At 41.1% G+C, this 24,548-nt stretch overlaps 1 long non-coding RNA gene across 2 annotated transcripts in view; it reads left to right on the top strand.

Moving 5' to 3' along the window:
- Positions 1-24,548, top strand: part of LOC115076214 — a 1,112,347-nt gene that overhangs the window by 510,433 nt on the left and 577,366 nt on the right. For both annotated transcript variants that reach the window (XR_003852699.1, XR_003852700.1), the window contains exon 2: positions 12,705-12,737. This is a non-coding gene — a long non-coding RNA (uncharacterized LOC115076214). The remainder of the gene's footprint in view (positions 1-12,704; positions 12,738-24,548) is intronic.

The raw sequence follows: 24,548 nt of genomic DNA, 5'->3' as shown, positions 1-24,548 counted from the left end.
CATTGGCTGAAGAAAGGAGATACAGGAGGGTGCATTGTAAAAGGTAGAGCTTGCATCATCTTACATCATTTCTGTGTGGCAGATAACACCATCTCCCCAGTAATCTATAACTTCTGCTATCAGTTGGATCCAAGCTAGGCATATGGTCCTAGTTATGCTGTTGAAAATGATTGTAATCTGATGACGTTGGTTTAAATTCAATAGGGTAATTTTGAAAAATGTAAGAAAAATCTATATATCTACATGGTTTCCATTTCTTTGTTTCAGAATTGTTGACATCATTGGGTGCATCCTCTTAAATATAAGCATTTTCTCATTCAAATGGTTGATAGTCTCATAAGTTTGATGCATTTTAAATCAAGTTGCCATCATAAATAAGAATGTGCATGCAATATTAACCAAAGCTCGAACTAGGTGGATTTCAGCCTGATTCAAGATCAATGGAACTTTCTCATTGTTCCTAGATATAGGAGAAAAATGCATTCGATTTTTTTTTTCAAAAGAAATTTACCTTTATTTTCTTTTAATTCACTTTGGATTTCTTGCAGATCAGAAGTGAATTTAGTCATTAATATGGATTTTCTTCTCTTTTTTTCTTTTTTTCTTTTTTTAAATGTCAACAAATTGGTTCAGCAAAAAAGCTGAATATGTTTGCAGTTTCATCAATCAAATTGCAAACTCTTTGTAAAAGATTATTATATCCCTAATTTTGAATAATATAATAACATAATAACATAGTAAATGATAGCCCAAAAAGAAAAATAAAGATGTTTGGACTATCAAGTCTGCTCAATTATTCCTGTCCACAACTGCCAAAGATATATTATCCAAGCCACCTGACAGTCACAGAATGAGATTGTCTGTAGGATATCACTCTTTATCCAAGATTAGCTTTTGGTATGCTTTCTCCTTTATATTCCTTCCTTCTGGGGTAAATCATCATTGCAGGACCTCTTATTTTGTTCACATTTTGATTCCCTCTCCTTCCTTTCTAACTACAAATTTCACAATAATCAAGTGAGCATCAATACCAGTGTGGTTGCCAAACATCCAGCCTTCTAGGTCTCCATTACCTTTTATGATGGTACCCCACTATCACCAACCTATGAAATGATCAACAAGAAGAGTGCATAGCATACCAAGACAGGACTTGGCTCTGTGGCTGCCTGCATTTCTACTAGGATTTTTTTTATAGTACTGCACTTAAGTCAGTGAATAGTTGTGGAATCAGCTGAAAAAAGACCAGCAGACTTTTAAATCCAACCATTACTTACTAGCAAAATGGTCTGTTTTTTAATGCAGGGAAACTCGATTTAAATTGAAACTACCTACCAAAGGCACACTTACTCAGCTAAGTAGTTTCAGTTTGACTTGGTAAGGAAATATTAGACAAGAGACTCATAAACCTGATGTATGTGTTTCTGATCCCTTAGTTTGTAAGGAATCTAATTACCTGTGCTCGGCCTGGTTAGATAGAGAAATGCCTGAGACAATAAGCCAGAATGGACATCCGCAAACCCTGCAGGGACAACAAACCATCTGGAATTGCTGAAAATCAAATTGTCAGTCTCATTTCATTAGATTGCAGGATAATTATACTGATTATTCAAAAAAATAAAATGACAAATAGTACTTTTGCAAAGTAAACATCTTAGAAACCTCTAAAGTAAAAATTAAATAATATTACCTCTGGTATCAGGAAGGGACTAACAAATACAGCTATTCCACATGCCAATACATTGTTTCTCAAACTTCTAACACATTTTGATGTCTGAGAAAATAGGGTGACACTTTTCAGCTGGGGAAGAGGTACTGGATAAAGTTTGTAAATCACAAATCTTGATTGGATTGTTTTGGGTTCCAAATTTGCATTCAAAAGCCCATGGAAATGACCTGAGAGATTAATACATTTGAACTTATCTGCACATTTTACTTTCCACTAAGGGATATTTTTCAGAATTTTAAAAGAGAAAAACTAAAGGGGGGGGGGGGTGTCCATGTTATTGACTATATCCAGTCAAGTTAGAGAGGGATGATGAGGAATATGGCAGAGAGGCCCTATCCTGCATCATGTCCCATCGCAGTCTGCACTAACCTGCTCTAGATTGATATATTTTCTCTTTGAAAACTGGCAAAGTACCTGTGGAGTTTATCCCATGTGGCAGGCCAATTTGAATGTTTGCCTCAACTTGTAGTAGTCAATCACATACATATATAAAAAAATCAGTAACACATGAAACAAAAAAATAGGTCTAAATGGTAAATTTTCCCAAATGGAAAAAACGTGAATAGTGGCGTGCCCCAGGGATCTGTTCTGGGACCACTGCTTTTAATTTATTTATAAATGACCTGGAAATGGAAGCAATTGAGTGAGGTGATCAAATTTGCCAGTTACACAAAATTATTCAAAGTTGTTAAATCACAAGAAGATTGTGAGAAATTTGAAGAGGACCTTACAAAACTGGGAGACTTGGCATGCAAATGGCAAATTAAAATTCAGTGTGGACATATGCAAGGGAAGAGGTAAACCAAATTATGGCTAGACAATGCAAGGTTACACATTAGGAGTCACCATTCAGAAAAAGGATCTAGGCATCATGGTTATTAAAAACCTTCTGCTCAGTATGCAGCCAAGAAAGCAAATAGGAATACTAGGAATTATTTGGAAAGGGATCAGAGTATAAAGAGGAGAATATCATAATGCCTCTGAAATCGCTCCAATGGTGTGACCTTAACTTGATTATTGTGTGTAGTTCTGGTCACCATATCTCATAAAAGATATAGAAGAATTAGAAAAGGCACAAAGAAGGGCAACCAAAATGATGAAAGGGGATGGAACAATTCTCCTATAAGGAAAGTCCTAAAGAGGTTAGGACTCTTCAGCTTGAAGAAGAGACAGCTGAGGGGAGATATGGATAGAGGTCTATAAAATAATGAGTGGAGCAGAATGAGTAAAATGCTAATTGATTAGATTATTATACTCTTTCAAAGAGTACAAAGACTAGGGGACAGACGATGAAGTTACTAGAGTGATACATTTAAAAAATTAATAAGAGAATATATTTTTTTATGGCAGTGCATAATTAATCTCTGGAATTTGTTTCCCAGATGATGTGCAGAAAGCTATTAGTGTAGCTGGGTTTAGAAAGGCTTAGACAAGTTCCTAGAGGCGGAGTTGCAGAAGGTGAAGGTAGAATTGTATAAATCACACTGCCTTATCCCTGGGATAAGCAGCATGGAATCTATCTAACTCTTGCAATCCTGCCAGGTACTTGCGTCCTGGCTTGGCTAGGGGTTGGAAACAGGATACTGGGCTTGATGGACCTTTGATCAGACCCAGTATGGCTAAATCCTATGTACTTATGTAAGTTTAGAAGAGATCAATCATTTATATTGAAATTTCATAGACAACAGAACATTAATATGTTTTTTCATCAAAAATAAGAGTACAGCATGCATATGCCATCCAGTGCTCTTGGCTGTGACTCACTACACTCTGTTAATCACAAAAATATTTTTATCAGAAACCCTGATTTTTGATGTAACAGCTCTTCATATCAGTACCAGAGTTAGTAGAAAATAAGAAGAAAAATATGAATGCCCCTCACCCCATGTGGACATAAGGGGAAAAGGCCACTGTGAATTCACCCCATCCATCGGATGAGTCAGGGAAGGCTTAGATGCCTGGGAGGTGGACACAGGACTGAGTCAGGCTGGGGTCCATCAGCATGGTGCCAGCCTAATGGTCAATGTGTCTGGCTCATGGCTGAGTCCCCCAGTGATATGGGTCTCATGGCATGGTGCGCTGTGATTGGCTACCATGAGGCATGTCAACATCATCAATGTTCATCAGGAAAAGCACCAACCAATAACTGGCCATGGGGCTGACATCACGACAAGAGGGAAGAGAGCCGGCATGAGATTTAAATCTGGCAGCTGCTGCTGCTTTTTTCCCCTCTTCGCACCTGCCCTATGACCTGAAGCATTCCCTCCCACCATTCCCATATAGTGGTTAGAACTGCCAATGTTAGCAAGGTTAACATGTTAAATGACTAATGAATTGTTACCTCTGTTGCTCTAGGGTTCTCAAGAAGAATTCCTGGAGGTGAAGGTAGGTCAGTTTAAGGAAAGGGCCAGAGGGCTCAAGCCAAAGGTATGACTAGGGTCATAACCTTGCGGCAGAGATCCAGGAGTTGCAATAGTCAACATGTCCAGGGGTTAGGCCAGAGGGGTTTGTTCCACTGATAACTGAAGGGAAGGTCAGCAGGCTTGCTGTGGGTGGTAGTCTACCTGGTTGGGCCCTCTTCTGCACCATTGTGGATTCAGGGGAGGCCCTACTGAAGCAGTAGCGGGCTTTCAGCGACCAGCAAGAAATGGTCATGAAAGAAGCCCAACAGTACCTCCCAGGGGTTTAAAATAAGCATGTATAAGCTCAGGTACCCAGAATTAGATTTCCTTTCCAGGTATCTCATAAAAGGATGTGACCAAATATATCTCATCTGTGGTCTGTGATTGGTTTGTGTGATGAATAAATGTATAAGTGGAAGGTGGTCTGGCTGGGTTTCATGTCTATCTGAGTTATTTTTTGTAATTCAAAGTTAATCCTATAGGTGTTTTTCTATGAGCTTCACTATTAGCCTAATTTCTGGGGAAGGTTGGCGCAGATAAATAGACATGCAGAGATACTGAAATTCATTAAACAATTTGAAGTTTTGAGACAGATGAAGCTATTTGAAAGGTATAAGCCACAGTTCATTGTTAACAGAGTTTCTGGTCTAAGTTCAGCATATGATGTTTGACCTTTCATTTAGAAACCTGATGGTGTGTGAAAGCCTAACTATCAAGGGGGAGTAATAGCAATGTAGCTGTTGGGACTAATGATGCTGGTGACCTAATGTCTTCAGACCTTTTCCTTCTATTTCTGACTGAGATACCATATTGACATTCTATTCCAAAAGCTAGCAATATGGCATTGGATCTAAACATGTTTTAAAAAAAAAACATTTTGTTTTATCGATTTATTAGTTGATTGATCTGGCCTGTAATTTAAACATTTGGAGGTCCATATTCAAAAGCCATGTAGACAGATAATGTAATGGTTATCCATCTAAATAGCTTACTTGACTAGATTCAGGCCTTATCCGGCTAAATTCTAGCCAGGTAACTAGAATTTAGTAGGGTAAGATGGGGATGTTCCGTGGGCAGGCAGAAGGTATTCTGGGGTTGAGCAGAGTTAGCCAGTTACCTTGTATGGCTACTCTGGTCAGCCTGTAGGGCTGTCCTAAAGTTAGCCGGTTACACATAGCAATTGTGCTGCTAAATATACTCTGCTAGTTAGCTGGTTATGTATATATAGCCGCATAGCGGCTGAATATGGACCCCTTGGTTTTTGACTACTATTCATTGTGAATTTAGCTATTCATTTTCCAAGTCAGATCCTTTGAAATACAATGAGATAGGCACAATTTTTTTTTTTTTATGAGTGTTGGCACTCATCATGGAGGTGATGTTTATGGAAAAATACTAATCACTCCAAAGAAGTGATTATAAGGTGGAACATAGCTTTAATGACAGACTATGCATAGACGTAAAGCTCATTTCAAAAGATAAGTATTTTATATGTGATATGCTGGTTTCCTTAAATAAAAAGTTACAAAAAATATAATGGCATTACAATATGGATTAGTCTTGTAACATTTTTAAAGATTTAGACATCACTGTGCAATCCAAATGAAAGGAAGATATATTTTTTCTTATCATGAATACAATGCTAGGATGTCACTGGCAAATTCTGGCAATATGAGGAATCCTGTAGATTTGCTAAGAGATTCTGCATTGATCCCACATTAGGCTTCATTTAATTATATGGAGACCCAAGAAGTTCCTTGATATGCTGGTGATATTCCAAAATAGAATGAAAGAAAATCCAAGATTTATTTATTTTTTCTTTTGGGTTTTTTTTTTTGAAAAATAAAAAGCAAAAACTCCATAGGCCGACTCAAGGCTTCCCCAGGCTGGAGGTCTAGTCCTATCTTGGTCCCCTTGCTGAGGCCTGAAACCTGGTTCAATTGCTGAGGCTAAGGCCCAGGACTAGGCCTGATGCTGGAGCCTCAGCCATGGTCCAATGCTAGGGCCCTCACTCCCAATGCGGGGCCTATCCCGGGCTCGGGAATAATACCACAATCCAGGCTCAGGACCAGGCCAGATGCCAGCGCCCAACCAAAAGGCTGGATCCCAATGCCTGACTTGACACAGTCCTGGGGCCAGGTCTGGTAGCCATGTACCATCCCTGAGGCCTTGGCCTAGGCCCAGGCTTGATGGCAGCATTGGGTATGGGTTGGTCCTGGATAATGATACCTGGCCTCAGAGCTTAGCTCCCAACATGTAAACTGGGCCTAGGGTCTCAGAGAGGACCAAGCCTTGGGGTGGGCCCTGCTGCCGGGCTTATGCCTAGGCCATGGGACCTTAGTTGGGGCAGGTCCTCTACTTCAGTGTCGCTTCCCCCTTTCTTTAGTGACAGATGGTCATGGCTGCATGGTTATTTTGTTGCGTCAGCTTCGCCATTTGTGACTGCTGTTAAACAGGGGGTTTTAGAACCATAGTGCAAGTATTAATTATAACAACAATTGATTTTTGTAATTCACTATACATTGGCTTAGCTAAATCACAATTATGTGCATTGCAATGTTTGCAAAATTCTATAGCTGGGTTAATTGCAAAAGTTCCAAAACATGAGCATTACAAGTTGTATTGGTTACCCATGATTCAGAGGATGAAGTTTAAGATTTTGTTATTAATAGCAAAAGTGACTATTGATAAATAACCTGAATATCCAAATTATTTAGGATATATGTGCTCCCAATGTCTGCTTGAGGTTCGAACTGTGCATGATGTGAGTTTACAGGAGGTTTGTAATTGAATTATATCATTGATTGTGCCCAAATTACAGAATGCCCTACTGGAAGTTCTCAGGGCCCTTATGGACTTCGGGGTTTTTTATAATAAACTAAAGACATTCCTATTTGAATAAGCTTTTATTAGATAATTTGTATGTATGTAATAATTGTTCTTTTTTTATTTTATTTTATTCTGTTTTAAATTTGTTGATATTGATGTATTTTGTACATTCATTGTTTTAAATATGTCTGTATTCTGCTTAGCAATATTCATTATAGGCGGATAATAAATAATGAAATAAATATAGATAAATAGAGTTCAACCCGAAGGTGCATTGTTTGACATTTAAAAATCCACTCCTATTCCCTACAATTCAGTAAGGAATCAGGATCACCTCCCTTCCAATTCTCATGTATCTGATCAATAATTAACCACTTATTTTGTGAAAAGAATGATAATACCTCATGAAATGTTCAACCATGTGGACTTCTTGTTTCTGATTTTCAATGCAACTTTCATGTTCAGTGAGTTGAATTTTCCTCATTCACTTCATTTTACCTGTGTAACAGAGTCCACATGGGTGTTCATTAAGGTTCCTGACATGCAATGGAAAGACAAAAGGTGAAAACGATCGAGACCTTCCTGGTTCTTCAACCTGAACTCCTCCCTTCAATCAGACCTCCCACCTGGCCTATAGTATACAATAACTACATTTAATATCACTTAAGATAATTAGCAGATGTACATACACCAAATTAGTTGGCAAGTCTTGAAGGTGAATTTTAAAAGCTTTGATGTGTGCATCAGTCAGGATACACGAGTAGTCAGGCCATTTTATAGCTGGCCATGTATGCATGTATCTCCTGCTGCACACACAAATGAAATTTGTTAAAAAAGGGTGTGTGTGTGGTTCTGGGCGTGACATGGACAGGTCGAGCCCTGGCCAAGAGATGAGCACATAAATATTTACATGTACTGGCATGTACTGGGGTCCCCTGGTGTGTAACCTTACTTATGCTATGTATGATGCGTAAGATTTAAAACAAAAAAATCTAGGCCAGTCAGTGGTGTTTAAGGGTCGGGGATAACAGGGGTAAGGGAGGCTATTAAACTAGGGGGTTTGGAAGTCCTATCCCTTAACTGGGCGAACTGGGAATGAACTGAGAAAATGGCAAACAGCGTCAGCGTGCTTCCTTTGTAAAATTTCACCACTTATGCAATAGATTTATTTACACAGTATTTATATATGGTCTACAAACCCTTGCCCTCTTACAGTGGGATATGTAGAGAGTGCCAGATTTGCCCTTTAAAAGAGGCACACTCTCTCTCTGTCTCTCAGCCAGTTACTTGTGAGTACAGTCATGAAGGCTACAACACATACACACGGTAGGGATATTTTAAATGGTGTGCGTGTACTTGCACGCACAATATAAAATTGAGAGTATTTTTGTTCATGTGCACAATTTATGCATTTATAGGTGCAAATGTGCACCTTTTAAAATGTACTTGTATGTGCGTAAGTCTTTGAAAATTCACCATGAAATACGTTGCTATGTTGCAATGTGGCAGAGCAACCAATGCACTAACACTAGAGTATTTTATGGACCGTTCTTAAAATAATAAATACTATGACAGTACTATCCTAGATCTTTATTGACAATCAGTAAGTGAGATCATTTACCTTTTTTGGGGGGGAGGGGAATTGTAAACGAATAGTTCAGTTAAGATGTAAACCATTAAAATACCCAGATAGATAGAAAACTGGTATATGTTTTGACCTTTTAAGGAACAAATCCTCATGGTATTAGCTGAGGTATGTCAACCTTCCACCTCCAACCTGTCACATTCTGTGTATCTCAATGGCCTGATGATATTTCACATATCTAAACTAGTGTCAAAATACCATGCAATTTGTTTCTCTCTAAAGACATTTAGCCTGGCCCTTAGGGCCCAATTAATTTCAAGCTGCATGCAAAATAGCTAAGTCATTATAAACCCAATTTTCCTACATTCTTCATTGTCTTCACACATTACAAATATGTAGATGCAATCAAAAAGTGGGATAGAGAAAATCCAACTATTTTCCCTTAACAAAAAAAAAGAGAGAAAAGAGCCCAAAAGGATCATAAATGAAAGTCTAAATATATTATACTGTGCTTGAAGTCTATTCACTAGGCTTTTCTCCCACTGTCTATTGGAAAGAACATGAAGAATTAGGCTCTTAATGTTTCTTATAAGTCACTCAAAAATACAAAAACAAACAAAACCTGCAGGATGAGGAGCTCTTGGTCTTTTAATCAATTCATTAATACTTGCCTATTATACTTCATAGGACTGAATTTCCAAAGGGGTTCTATGTGGAATAATAACATATATACCTGTAATTATATGATATTTTATAACCTTTGAAAGTATCCCTAAATTTCAGTTTCCGGGTAAATTTTACTGGGGGAACAATGAATTGCCTATTGGTGTTCAAAGGTGTGGTTCAGAAGTACGTGCAGGCGATTTTATTTTGCAAAAGATATACACACAGAGTAGGAATTTTAAAAAGCTGGGCACATGCCAAATCGGGAGATAGGCACACATCTGGCACTTGCATGTGTCCACCCAGTTTTATAAGACACCTGAATGCGCGCACAAGTGCCAATTACATGCACTTATCATATCAGCCAAAAAAGGGGCGTGGTGTAGGTGTGGAATGGGTGGGGCATGGCCGTTCCAGGGTGGCACCAAGAGATGTGCGCACAAGTACCTACTCTTTATTTCTGCTATGGAGGAGCTGCAAGTCTTATTAAGGGGTTCAAGGGATCTGGGGGTAATTGGGGGGCGGGGTAGTGCAGGAGTAAGGAACCAGGGGGGATTGGAAAACTTAGCTGTACGTTGTGTGAACTGGTGGACCAATTGGTGAAACTAGTCATGGCATGGACACACGCCTGCTATAAAACACCCTCACAAGGCTCAAACCCGACTTAAGATGCTGGGCATGCACAAGCTTAAAATTAGGCGCATATATACACATGCCTAGTCTATTTTATAATGTGCGCGTATATGCGTGTATGTTATTAAATTGCCACGTCTCTGGGTGCACACTGACACACATGCGCCTATGTGTGTATTTGAAAGTTACCGTCCTAGATTTCCAATTTTATTCATATATTTTTACACCTACTAATTGACTCATACAAGTGAAATCAAACTACTTTGCAGTTTTTTGGGTAGGAATTTGGGGAAACTTGTGGGGGTTCAGAATAAAGTGCTAGAGGGTCTAGGTCAGTGTTGCCCAGCCCTCTCCTGGAGGCACTCTGAAACAGGGTTTTCAGGATTGCTACAGTGAATATGCATGTTAGGGTTGAGGACCCAGCTCGGCTGGGGAACCCCCATGGAAACAGGACTCCAGGGGCAGACTAGACTAGGGAATCTTCGGCCTATACCAGTCACCTTCCCCACAGGTTGAGCCCTTGGATTCTGGTGGCCGGCAGGACTTAAGCAAGGGAGGAGACCTAAGGCTAAAGCTGGACTGGAATCCGAAGGGAAGAGGAGCAAGCTCAGGTGAAGCTGAACAGGCCTGGGGATGCAGGATGCAGGGCTGGAGACTGATGTCAGACTGGACTGGAGACGGATACCAGAGCAGACTTGAGATGCAGGCTACAGAGCTGGAGGCTGATGTCTGATGGGTCTGGAGCTCAGGCAGGAACCAAAGTCAGGGGTAAAACAGTGGAACAGGACAGAGGTTACTAATACTGGCAAGCTTGGGACAGAAGGCTAGAAAGCCATAGGGCCAACTTGAGACGGAGGCTTAGAAGTCAGAGAGCAAGCTTGAGACAGAGGCTTAGAAGCTAGGGAGCAACCTTGAGATATAAGACTTGGGAGCCAGGGAGCAAGCTTGAGACAGGAGGCTTGGGAGCCATAGATTCATGGAACAAGCTTGAAACAGGAAGGGATAGGGAAGCTACAAGGTAAGCTTGGAAACAGGAAAGCTTAGGAAAGCCATCAGGTAAACTGGGAAACAGGAAGGCTTAGGAAAGCCACAAGGCAGAAGCCTGCAGAGAGCCAAAAGATATACAGAGACGGGGGGTGGGGGGGGGAAAGCAAGGAGCCAAGCAGACTCAATGACAAGGTGCTGAGTGTAGACAGAGGCAGGGCTTAAATAGGCAGGGATTTGCCGAGTCATGAGGTCACCAAGACTAAAGCTGAAATGAGGGTAGTTGCAGCTCCTGAAGGACCTCTAGTGGTTGGGAGGCTGCATGACTCACGCGCCCGGGGGGGGGGGGGGGGGGGGGGGGGGGATTTTATAACCTACCGACGGTGACGCAATTGGACCTCCCCTAGTTCCAGTCTGCTCCTTAATTGGAGGGGAGGGAACTTTCCTATCCCTAATCCTGCCCTTCCTACCTCTTCCCGTCTCCTCCTCGTCTCCTAATCTAACCCTACCTATACCTAATTTTTTTATTTTGTTACTTACTGCTCTTCATGTGCCGGCTGGCTGCCTGCCCCTTTGCAGCGGCCCGGCAGTTCGGTGGGTAATGGGGATTACACATGTGGTCGGGCCCTTCAGAAAATGCCCGCAGCACGCACAAGGCCCGGCCGCGTGCGTATCACCCGTTATTTACGTGTGTGGCCCTTTTAAAATTTAGCCGTTAGCGCGTGTTCTCTTAAAATTGTGCACACATATGTGTGGTCAGGCTATTTTATAACATGCGCACATTTCAGGCATTCCACTGGTCACCTTCACTTCGCAGAGCAGCACCATGGACTACGCTTCTCTGAGTCCTGTTACTCAACCAATTTCTCACCCAGGTTATACATTTTGCTCCTGCCCCCTGACTGACTAGTTTGATCATCAAGAGTTATAAATTTTTTTAAATAAAATTTCAAAAATTAAATTTTCTGTGTGAAAGAGTAAAAAAACCTTATTGTAATCCGTATAGCCTTATATACTCCCCCCCCCCTCCCCAATCAACAACTCTACTAACCTCAAAGAATTCCATCAGGTGTATTTAACAAGAGCTTCCTCTTGTGACATCACATTGCATTTAATCCTGTAATCCACAGGTTTCAAGATATTGCATTGTTCTTTCCTTCAGTATCGTCCACTGTAAAGTTAATACTGTAACTAGTGATCAAAATTTAAACTGCATTTAAAAGTCAAACATACAGCTGCAGAGAATGCATGTCTGCTGCTCCTTTACAGCCTGTAATGAGATTTTGTTACCACTATTTTGATACTGTATGCATGGATTTGTATTTTGAATGGATGCTACTAACTAGTAAAAATAAATACATAAATAGCCTTTTGGAACATCTAAGATTAGGGTTTTCTTTTTTTTTTTTTGAGTATTCATTGGTTCTTATTTGTATGGCATAATAATACATTCATTTTTTTTCTGTATTAAGGGTGCTCAAGTTACATTTTCCTGTTAAATTTAAAATCTAATCAAAATATTAAAAAAAAAAAAAGGAATTTTTAAGTGATTTGCTTTATTTCTTATTTGGCTAATGCTACAACCAGTGCACCACAACCTTTTCATAGTAGTTTTGCTCTCTAACAATTGAGTTTTGGCAGTACTAAAATATGTATTAAATATTAATTTACCTTCAAAATGCTTTAATGCTTTTATTCAACATGAATTGCACTGTATCGTTAAACAATTTCATCATTTTTTTTTAATCGTTGTTGGGGGAAGGCATTTATTATTTGACCATTTATTTTAATGTAACAAATCCTTGATCATTTTAAGAATGATTTCAACTTATTTTGTTAGCAAATGTACTTAAATATTTTTATGTTTTTATATCATTTACAGATTTTGATGACTTTGACTTCTGGCATGCCCCAGGTAGGAAAACAATTTTTCTGCATTGGATAGTTTCATGTTCTGTGCTGGTCTGTATTAAGAAACCTGTTGCTATACTGACTGTGATATCTCTCTCTTTTTTTTTTTTTTTTTGGTTACATTTCTATTTTTCAAATGGTTTGGTTTGCAGTGTGGATTCATTTATTTTGAAGTTGAAGATTTATTATAGCAGTGCCCATGTTCCCAAATGCTCTCTATTTGTCTGTAGTGTCTCATTCCATTAACTTGAGTTAGCTGGTCTATTCTAGCAGCTGTGCTAGGCTGGTGCTCACATGGAGTCTTGACAACCTTCATGCAAACAAAAATATACTTTTGTAATGCACTTTGTACTCTTCCTTTACTGAAGTAAGACTTGCCATGTTTACGTTTCAGGCAAAAAGTGTGACAAAAAAGTGCAAAAGGTCTTTTCTAATAGCTCACATTGCCTGCAAAGTCGATCGCATATACACCTCCTATTTTGTGCGGACAGTTTTTTCTGAGAAAAATTGCATGCATGCTTTGAAAATGAAAATGTCTGCACGTAGGAGCAAACCCTTTCCCATCCCCACCCTTCGGCAGTCGTCTTCATGCTGTGAGTAACACACACAGATGCCCTATCTATGCACTTTACCCGCATATTGGATGTTATTTTTTTATTTTAACTCAGGTACAGTACATGTACAACATCCTGATACATCAATAGGCACAGTAATGGAAGAAGTATATCCAAAACCAATCAGCAACGTTCAAGTAGCAAATTATTTCTGCCTCCATGACTAGTATCCTAGCAAATATCATTGTTTCCATTTGATCTCGAAGAGCTACGTCAACTGTTCCATCAAAGCCAATTCCTGCTGTCTTCCTTTCCTGCACTGTAAGCGAGGAGCTTGCTTCCACCTATGCCCCATGAGACATCCAGCATGCAGCAGCTGGTTTGAAAAACCTTCCTACCCACCATTGCGTACATGAGCTGCCCTGCCAAAAGTTCATTAGAAAATACAGGTATCCCGTTGATGGGGATTTCCCACAATTTGCAGATTGCAGTTGAAAGCCTGGTCCCAGAACAAAGGGGCATTTCCACCACATATGTTGATAATGACCCACTTCCCCACACACCCACGCCAGCAGTCAGGGCTGTTAGAAACTAAATTTAGCAAAATATACTGGTGTACGATATGTTTCGATGTAACAACTTATATGAAAGGTCTCTGCTTTTGCTGCAAACCGAAATAGAGGGGCCCCTGCCTTATTTGTTTCCAATCTTTGCAATCCAACCACCTGCAAATCTCTCTTCCATGGGGTAAATACATTTGTTGGTCACCTCTGCTCTTGCCTCGTTATCAGTACATAAGTAAACATTTTTAATCAGGCATTTACCTCCCTTTCAGGTGGGCAGTTTTCTAAAACCCCATTTCCAGGAAGAACATGCTGATTTACGCTTAGAAATGTTTTTTTTAAATTATCCTTCCTGTGTCCCCATTTGTCTGCACAGTTTGGAAACAAATCATCTTTCATCTAAGGGGTTGCAATTTCAGGAAGGGAAAATATGGCAGGAAAAAATATTAGAAAAAAACATTTCTGCAAGAAAACAGTGGGACTAATTTTTCCCTAAAAATGTAAAATGTAAGGGGCGGATTTTAAAAGGCCTGCGCGCGCCAGCGCGCCTATTTTGCATAGGCTGCCGGTGTGCGTAAAGCCCCGGGACACGCGTAAGTCCCGGGGCTTTCGAAAAGGGGCGTGAAGGGGCGTGTCCAGGGGTGTTCCGAAATGACGCGGCGTTTCGGGGGCCAGGCCCGGGGGCGTGGCGCCAGCCCGGGGGCATGGTCGAGGCCTCCGGACCAGCCCCCGGGACCGGAGGATGGAACGGGGCTCTCGGCCGGCGCGTGCAAAGTTACGCCTGCTGAAAGCAGGCGTAACTTTGCTGACAAAGGTAGGGGGGATTAGATAGGGCTAGGGGGGTGGGTTAGGTAGGGGAAGGGAGGGGAAGGTGGAGGGAGGGTGAAGGAAAGTTCCCTCCGAGGCCGCTCCGAAATCAGAGCGGCCTCGGAGGGAACAGGCAGCGCGTGCTGGGCTCGGCGCACGCAGGTTGCACAAATGTGCACCCCCTTGCACGCGCCGACCCCAGATTTTATAAGATATGCGCGGCTACGCACGTATCTTATAAAATCCAGCGTACTTTTGTTCGCGCCTGGTGCGCGAACAAAAGTACACGATCGCGCAGTATTTAAAATCTACCCCTAAGAGTTTATTTATTATTTGTTTGTTTATATACCGTCAATCTAGAACAATCTTGACGGTTTACACTCAATTATATAGAGGACACTATATAATTATACAATCAAAATTACATAATAAAACAGTAGAACTTAAACTTATTGGAAAATCAAATTTATAACACAATAATTATATTCAATATCATAAAATGAATCAATAAAATACAACAAGCTAAAATAATATTGGTAAAATACAAGTAAAATAACATGAGAATCTGGAATAGTTTCCACAGGGCAGATTTTAAAAGCCCTACGCACGTCAAACCTATTTTGCATAGGCCCGGCGATGCGTGCTTGTCCCGGGTCTTGAAAAAATGGTCGCGGCGGGCCCGAGGCCTCCTGCACAGCAGCAAAGCCGGGGAATCATGTGCTAGCAGCTGGCCGGCAGGCGTAGCTTACAAAATAAAGGTAGGGCTGGGGGGGGGCAGGTTAGATAGAGGAAGGGCGAGGAAGGTGGGGGGGGGGCCCGAAGGAAAGTTCCCTCCGAGGCCATTCCCATTTTGGAGCGGCCTCGGAGGGAACGGGGAAAGCCATCGGGGCTCCTCTAGGGCTCGGCGCGCACAAGGTGCACTAGTATGCAACCCTTGCGCGCGCCGACCCTGGATTTTATAACATGCGTGTGCCGGTTAGCGTGCACAAATATACCCCGCACGCGTAGGTATTAAAATCCGGCCCATGGTGTTTTTGTAGATTTTTTTTTTTTTTAATACTTTTTTTTCCCCTGTTTTTTCCCTTTCTAAAAGTTGTAGGTCATAAAATATTTTGCCAAAAAAATGTTTACACATTAATTTACAGCCTCCTTGTACGTGTTTCATACTGTTTTTTTTTTTTTTTACCAACACCTACATTTGGTCCTTTTGTCTAGCTCACTGGCATCTATTGGTTAATGGTCTCAGAACAGTAGTTTCTGGCAAGGTGGAGTAGGAAACCACTTGGGCTGGGGTATACCCATAGAAAAATTCCAGAGGTAGGGGCTCTCTATATGGGAAGAGAGCTGGGGCTGCTAATTCAGATAAGAGGCTTGTGCCACTTAGTGCTTCGGTGTCTGCAGAAAAGCAGGTACTGCTTATGAAAAGATTAGAAAGCTTGTGTTTTTAGCTTCAAAATCATATTGCTATTATTGACATGTACATAGAGACTTGGTACAGTAGTATAACCAACTGAAACCTTCTCCTTTCTGGTGCTTCAGGATAGGAAAGACTGATTAAATATGATCTGTGTGAAAACAGCCTTTTCATTTTGAGCATTTTGGGACAAATGCACTAAAATGTGCTAAACACAGCAGTTCATGCCAGTTTTAATGCACTATATACTAAAAGAAGTATAGCCTTTAGCACATCATGTGTTACGAAGGTTTTTGTGTGAACTAATGTGTCTGCATTGAGGCTGATCAGCATATTTTTGCATCTAATAAGCTCATTTAATATTTTTTCTGTCAGTCTGCATTACATCACAGTAATGCAGACTAATGGCTGAAAGTTTGTTAGCTCTCACTAGTATTAACACATGTTATAATGTGTCTAACAAATGTTAGCATAAATTGAGGGAAATCCCTTAAAGACAGGCCAAGGGGCCTCTCGGGTATGTTCCATTTATGGTCCTCTGTCTCTACCAATTTAAAAACTTTAAAGAAATATTTGTGCCATTAGAAAAATAGAAAGCAATTAGCTTACTTCCTTATTTTATTATCTGATCATGCAAGCACAGAGGAGCAGCTGCCACCCCAGATATGACAGTTCTGGGTGACTCAGTATTATTTCATACCTTTATAAATGATCTTAAGACAGTGATAACAAGCACTGGACAAATCAATGGTCAGCATATCATATTGTACATGAATATGTATATTTCATCAATATTCATTAATTCCCAAGAATCTTATATCCAAATCCGTGTAACTAATTCCTATGCATAAGCTTACGTTTTTCCTAAGAAATTACCATTACTGTTTGGAATAAATCACTTTAGCTGTAGCTACATCATTTTCAGTACCTCTGCCTTCAGCTGTTTCTAGCCAGGATTAAAAAGCACAGTCTCAGTCCTTATGATGGTAGTTAGGATTTTCTAAATGGGATTTCAGGCCGGAAATGCAGCAGTTCACCACAAAATGCACCCTTTGTGAATTGCATTATTTTTGCCCAATCAGCCAGGAGACCTAAGTCCCAAATGATGATGTAATAGAAGAGTTAAGTAGATTCAGGTATGTTAAATGGCAAAAATAATTGATTACTACTGGCATAGCATATAGTTTATGGTTCTTAAATTGTTGCATCATAAATACAGAAAGGCGTACATTATATAATTTATACAAGCCGTTAAGCCCGTTAAAACGGGCTACATTAAATTTTTTTTTCAGTCCATTTTCGAACACAGCACCCTTCTACACTTTTTCTCCCTCACTCCCCCTTCCTCTCGTTCACTCACCCCCGTCCACTCCAACAGTCTCTTACTCACCTCTGTCTCCACTGCCTCCCGCCTCTCATCTCACCTCCCTCCCCTTCCCTCAGTCACTCCCCATCCTCTCTCAATCCATCCCCTCTCTCTCAGCCCTCCTCCACTCCCTTTTCTCTCTGCTCCACAACTTCTTACCCTTCCACTTACTCACATCCCTCAAGTTCCTCTCACCTCCCCCTCATTCTCCCCCTCTTCCCCATCATTCTCCCTCTCCCCTCACTCCTCCCCACCTCTCCCACCCCCTACCTCCCTCCCCTCCCTCCCACCCACTCTCCTCCCCTCTCTCCACCCACTCACACACCCACTCCTTCCTCCCTCCCTCCCTCCCACCCACATACTCTCTCCTCCCTCTCACTCACTCACTCCCTCCTCCCAGCCGCCGCTCCTCGCCGCTGCCGCTTGACAACGACGCTCCTCGTCGCCACTGCCGCCGCTACCCGCTCAGACACCACCGCCATGTTGATATACAACTGACGCTCGCTGAGACCGACGTGCTTGCCCACACATGCGCAGTAGAGCTGCACTCTACTGCGCATTTGCGGCACGTCGGTCAAGCTTCGTTTATTAGGTTGATATTCATAAGTATGTAATTTATTTTGAAAAGCTATGTTCGTGAAATTTCAAAATGTTGTCTTTGATAGTAGACTTCCATTTTTCTTTTAATTTCAGATAAAATAATGGAAATGCTAATAAGCCTTCAAAGTTTAAGACTATTTGATGTAAAATTCTAGTAGCTAGCAAGCAAAGAGTGGGGTTGTTTTGTTTGGGGTTTTTTTTTGCACTCAATGGACAGGAATTATAGCAAGGAAGAAAATTATTCCTAGGCAAACACTAGCATTATTGTCTGCCATTTCAGATGTTATCTTCTACCTCTATACCTGAGAGAAATAGTGAGACAATGTGTTGTGATTTTGTTTATTAGCCAGAATACTTTATCCTTTCTGACAATCGCTCATAGCAAGCAGTGCTTGCTCATAAGAACCCTACCTCATTCATGTGCCCATATTATTATTATTATTATTTATAGATTTTTCTATACCGGGGTATGTAAGTATCATCACCTCAGTTTACATTCAAACAGTAATTCAGCATTGCGCTTTACAATATAACATAGTAACCGAACGAATATAATACAATATATAACTTTGTATTAATAGAATATAAGCAATATATGAGAGACTGTGGAAATTAGGATGAGTAGTAGAGGATTCAGTTCATTAATAGTAGGCTTTTTTAAATAACCAGGTTTTAAGGTTTTGTTTAAATTTTTTGTGACAAAGTTCCTGGCGTAATTCAGAGGGCATGGTGTTCCATATTGTTGATCCAGCAATTATGAAAGATCGTTCTTTTGTACTAGAGAGTTTAGTCAGATTGGGTGCTGGGATCTTTAGTTTGGCTAAATTCTGGAATCTCGTTGGGCGGGAAGACGTTTTGAATTGTAGTTGATCTGTGAACCAGTGCATATCTCTATTTTGAATGGCTTTATGTATCAGCGTCATAGATTTATAAATTATCCTGGAAGCCATGGGTAGCCAGTGCAAAGACTGAAGAGCTGGAGTGATGTGATCATGGCGGCTTGTGTCGGTGATAATGTGCCCATATGATATAGAGCAGTGCTTCTCAACCCAGTCCTCGGGACATACCCAGCCAGTCAAGTTTTCAGGCTACCCCTAATGAATATGCATGAGAGAGATTTGCATGCATATATTTATTTATTTATTTATTTATTTATTTAAAGTTTTTATATACTGGTATTCGTCGAAACATCATATCAGTTTACATGTAACTTGTAACAGCAGGGAAAATACATTAAACAGGGGGAAAGGTGTAACTTGGTGAGTATACAGAGGTTTTATATTCTTATTCAAATTGAATTAATATTTTTGATCTATTCCAGCTTTTGGAATTCATATAGTTTGAAAACAGCATTAGCAAGAAATCAGTTAAAAATCACCAAAGTGGAGTAAGTGAAGTATGGGTATTAGAATTGTAGAAGATGAAAAGCTCTCTATAGAATATTTTCCTAACTTGAATGCTTTTAGTGGGTACAATACCTTTTTAGATAAGCAAAAATACTTCATAAAAATGCATGTAAATTGCAAGGCTGCATTTAGGAAACCAGAGATGGTAACTTTCAAATGAGTGCACAGGTGCACATATACATGTGTATATGCGTGGCCAGATACGTGGCAATTTTAAGAACATTCAACCAAACAACAAAAGAACACTGTATATCTATTTTAGTGCTGTGACACAATGTGAATCATAAAATTTTGATAGTATGGAAACCGCATTAGCAAGCCTGACAACGGCAGTATATCAAACTACCATCCAGTCTAATCGTCACTTGCGGTGTTGTTCTTATTGGTCAAAATGCATTGCTATAGAAGTGATTCCAAATGTATAAACAGATGGACTATTTATCTTCTACAATCTAATACCCATACTTCACTTATTCCACTTTTGGTAATTTTTAACTGATTTCTTGGAATCACTTCTATAGCAATGCATTTTGACCAATAAGAACAACACCGCAAGTGACGATTAGACCAGACGGTAGTTTGATATACTGCCATTGTCAGGCTTGCTGATACGGTTTCCATACTATCAAAAGTTTATGATTCACATTATGTCACAGCACTAAAATAGATATACAGTGTCCTTTTGTTGTTTGGTTGAATTTATTTGGATAGGACTGTTCAGTTCACTTTGGGGTTATTTATTTTTTTTTTGTAATTTTAAGAACATGCTACACTGGGTCAGAACAAGGGTCAATCAAGACCAGCATCCTGTTTCCAACAGTGGCCAATCCAGGCCATAAGAACCTGGCAAGTACCCAAAAAAAGTATATTCCATGTTACAATTGCGAGTAATAGCAGTAGCTATTTTCTAAGTCAGCTTAATTAATAGCAGATAATGGACTTCTCCTCCAAGAACTTATCCAATCCTTTTTTAAACACAGCTATACTAACTGCACTAACCACATCCTCTGGCAACAAATTCCAGAGTTTAATTGTGCGTTGAGTAAAAAAGAACTTTCTCCAATTAGTTTTAAATGTGCTACATGCTAACTTCATGGAGTGCCCCCTAGTCTTTCTATTATCTGAAAGAGTATATAACCGATTCATATCTACCTGTTCTAGACCTCTCATGATTTTAAACACCTCTATCATATCCCCCCTCAGCCGTCTCTTCTCCAAGCTGAAAAGACTTAACCTCTTTAGTCTTTTCTCATAGGGGAGCTGTTCCATTCCCCTTATCATTTTGGTAGCCCTTCTCTGTACCTTCTCCATCGCAATTATATCTTTTTTGAGATGTGGTGACCAGAATTGTACATAGTATTCATTCAAGGTGCGGTCTCACCATGGAACGTTATAGAGGCATTATGACATTTTCTGTTTTATTCACCATTCCCTTTCTAATAATTCCCAACATTCTGTTTGCTTTTTTGACTGCCGCAGCACACTGAACCGACGATTTCAATGTTTTATCCCCTATGATGCCTAGATCTCTTTCTTGGGTTTTAGCACCTAATATGGAACCTAACATTGTGTAACTATAGCGCGAGTTATTTTTCCCTATATGATCACCTTGCACTTATCCACATTAAATTTCATCTGCCATTTTGATGCCCAATTTTCCAGTCTTACAAGCAGTGGCGTAGCCAGAAATGAATTTTTGGCTGGGCCCAAGGTTAACATGGGTGGGCACTAAACAAAGTCTGAGCCATGGAATTCATATTCTTATTGATAAATACTTTCTCACACACACACACACACACACACACACACACACACACACACACACACACACACACACCCCTGACAATAGATTTCTAAATAATCTGCTATAGCTGTTATACATTTAATATTTTAAACTCAATTACTTCAAGCAGCTACCAATGCTAAACCTAATATATAGTTATGGAAGCATTTCAATTATACTTAAAGAGATCTCAAGTGGCAGTATCCCATAACTTACAAAGAACCATATACTAGTCTACTGTAAAGACAAATATCTCATCATGCATCGCAGTATTCTGTGAGATATTTTAAAACCCTCTGGAATGTTGTACCAAAATATTTACCATAATTGAGCAAATGCCTTATTAATCTGTATCAATAAAACAGATAAATATCTTTGAAGACTTTTTTTCCTTTCCTATGGCTCAACTATTTAGTTTTAGTCTTCCTCTGATTGAGACATTTGCTGAATCGAGTCTAGGGGCTCCTGACATTTATCCCAATTTCTTTACAAAGGAAGAACAGAAAAAAGACTGTTCTTCATAAAGAGATGTCTTGAAGGTGGTCACACCCTTTGGCTGACAGCTGGGATGTATCCTTAGCAGTGTGGAGAGGATAACTGGGTAGACAGGAGAAAAAGGCTATCCAGCCCTGTCATTTACTAAGCAATCATCATGTAAACATACACTCTGCATCCACAAATAAGATGGAGACAAATGCCTACATGCTAGTAAAATACCTCACCTCGGGCACACACCCAGAACCGACCTTCACCAAAGTACAGAAAGACCACACATTATAAATATGGAGATAGAAACTGGAATGGAAAACCAAAAAAAGCCACTCTGCATGCAGTGCAAACCTGGAGAAATGGAAAGAGAAATATAGCACCTAACACTGTCCCAGGATCTGTAATAATGCACACAAACTAATCTGCACAAAGTTACACCTGCATTATGGAACATATAACAACCCTATTTATGAAAAGGCAACACTACAAATATTAAATCAGGTCCTAAACACCTCCTATTAGGAAAACAGAACAAGTCAAGCTGCTATAGATCCCCACACAGAAATAATTGTAAAACTATATTAATAAATGTTTCAAAACAGCTGATGAACAGAATAACATCCAACAAAACTCATAAAAATTCTTAAAAATTGTCCAATTATCAATACAATATTTCAAAACAGCAGACACATCACATAATACTCAATAATTAAAATGGTAGTCAATCAAGAAAAATAAACTTAAAATGCCACCTTTACTTACCATCTCCAGCAACTTTCCTACTCCTTTCCCTTGAAAGCACATACCAGGAGCAGCAGCGGCTGCTGAAGCTCTGTCCTTACGGTCCTCTTCTTTAGGGCCCACAAGTCACACACACAGGGCTGGTGCAAGAGTATTTGGCACCCTAGGTGAACCTTCAGTAATGCAACCCCTCCCCTGGATTATATATTGGCAGCAGCTCCTGCACAGCGCCCCCTCCTTTGGTATTGGATTTGTCGCAGGACCTCTTGTGCTGGTGGGAGTTTTCAACTCCCCCAAAACTGTGGTGCCCTAGGCCACCACCTAGTTTGCCTAATGGAAGCACCGGCCCTGCACACACACACACACACACACACCAATTAAACCCTACGATCAGTCTCTGTCTCTCACACACACCCCAGTCACCGTCTCTCACACACACCCCAGTCACCTCCCTGCCCAGTCTCTGGTCTCTCACACACACTTTGCTTAGAACCCCAATGCTGTGTTCCCCTTTAATTTTGCAGTGGCAGATTTCCTAGTGCTACCGCTGCCTTCTCAGCCGCACTGAAGCAGCAAACATTTATTTTAGAAAAATATGCCACAGCACTCAAGCCTTCTTTTAGCTGTCGGGATATCCCGAGGCTCCCGTGCCCCCCATCTGCCTGCTTTTACGGCCGCTGGGAGCTCCAATTGCCCCATCTGAAATCAGAATGGCTGAGTGCCACTTTTACTTTAAATGCGGTTCTGCTGTGCTTACTGGGGGAGACTCCCCGGAGCAACCAGCCTCTGCATGCTCGCTTTGGGGAATCTCTACTCCAGTGGTCCCCAACCCTATCCTGGGGCCCCACCAGCCAGTCAGGTTTTCAGGATATCCACAATGAATATGCATGACAAAAAATTTGCATGCACTGCCTCCATAACATGCACATTTTCTCTCATGCATATTCATTGTGGATATCTTGAAAAGCTGACTGGCTGGTGGGCTCCCAGGACAGGGTTGGGGACCACTGCTCTACTCTATTGCGGTTCCTGGTGCAGCTGGCCTCTTTTCTTTGTGGCTCCCTGCATTTCAGCACTTCCAGCCCGAACACTGCCACTCCTCCCAGCCCGATGCCCCCCTTCTTCCTGCCTCACCAGCCAATCTGAGGCTTCCTCCTCCCACTGGCAGGAAGAAGGGAGGAGGCTTCCGATTGGCCCACGGGGGCAAGAAAAACGGAGGCGGCTTCCAATTGGCCCGCGGGGGCAGGAAGAAGAGAGGAGATTTCCCATTGGTCCGCAGGGGCAGGAAGAAGGTAGGAGGCTTCCCATTGGCCCGCGGGGGGAGGAAGAAGAGAGGAGATTTCCCATTGGTCCGCAGGGGCAGGAAGAAGGTAGGAGGTTTGCCATTGGCCCGGGGCAGGAAGAAGGGAGGCGGTTTCCCATTGGCCCGCTGGGGCAGGAAGAAGGTAGGCAGTTTCCCATTGGCCCGCCGGGGCAGGAAGAAGGTAGGAGGTTTCCCATTGGTCCGCGGGGGCAGGAAGAAGATAAAGGAAAGTATTACTGAGGCTGTGGGACACCAGGAGCCGCAACACACGAGCCGGTTTGATTATTTTTTTTTCTCCCTTGGGTGCCTGCTGATGCTGCCTGCTTTTTATTGGCTGCAGTGTCTTGCAAAGAAATTTGGGTGGGCCTGAATGGAAAGTGGGTGGGCCACTGCCCACCCAGGCCCACCCGTAGCTACGCCACTGCTTACAAGGTCTTCCTGCAATTTATCACAATCTGCTTCTGATTTAACTACTCTGAACAATTTTGTATCATCTGCAAATTTGATTCTTACTCATCGTATTTCTTTCCAGATCATTTATAAATATATTGAAAAGTAAGGGTCCCAATACAGATCCCTGAGGCACTCCACTGCCCACTCCCTTCCACTGAGAAAATTGTCCATTTAATCCTACTCTGTTTCCTGTCTTTTAGCCAGTTTGCAATCCACGAAAGGACATCGCCACCTATCCCATGACTTTTTACTTTTCCTAGAAGCCTCTCATGAGTAACTTTGTCAAACGCCTTCTGAAAATCCAAGTATAGTACATCTACGGGTTCACCTTTATCC

This window comes from Rhinatrema bivittatum, chromosome 14 (assembly GCF_901001135.1).
Source record: "Rhinatrema bivittatum chromosome 14, aRhiBiv1.1, whole genome shotgun sequence".
Taxonomy (NCBI): domain Eukaryota; kingdom Metazoa; phylum Chordata; class Amphibia; order Gymnophiona; family Rhinatrematidae; genus Rhinatrema; species Rhinatrema bivittatum.
Note: the sequence above shows the minus strand (reverse complement) of the source record. Positions and strands in the feature narration are given on the sequence as shown.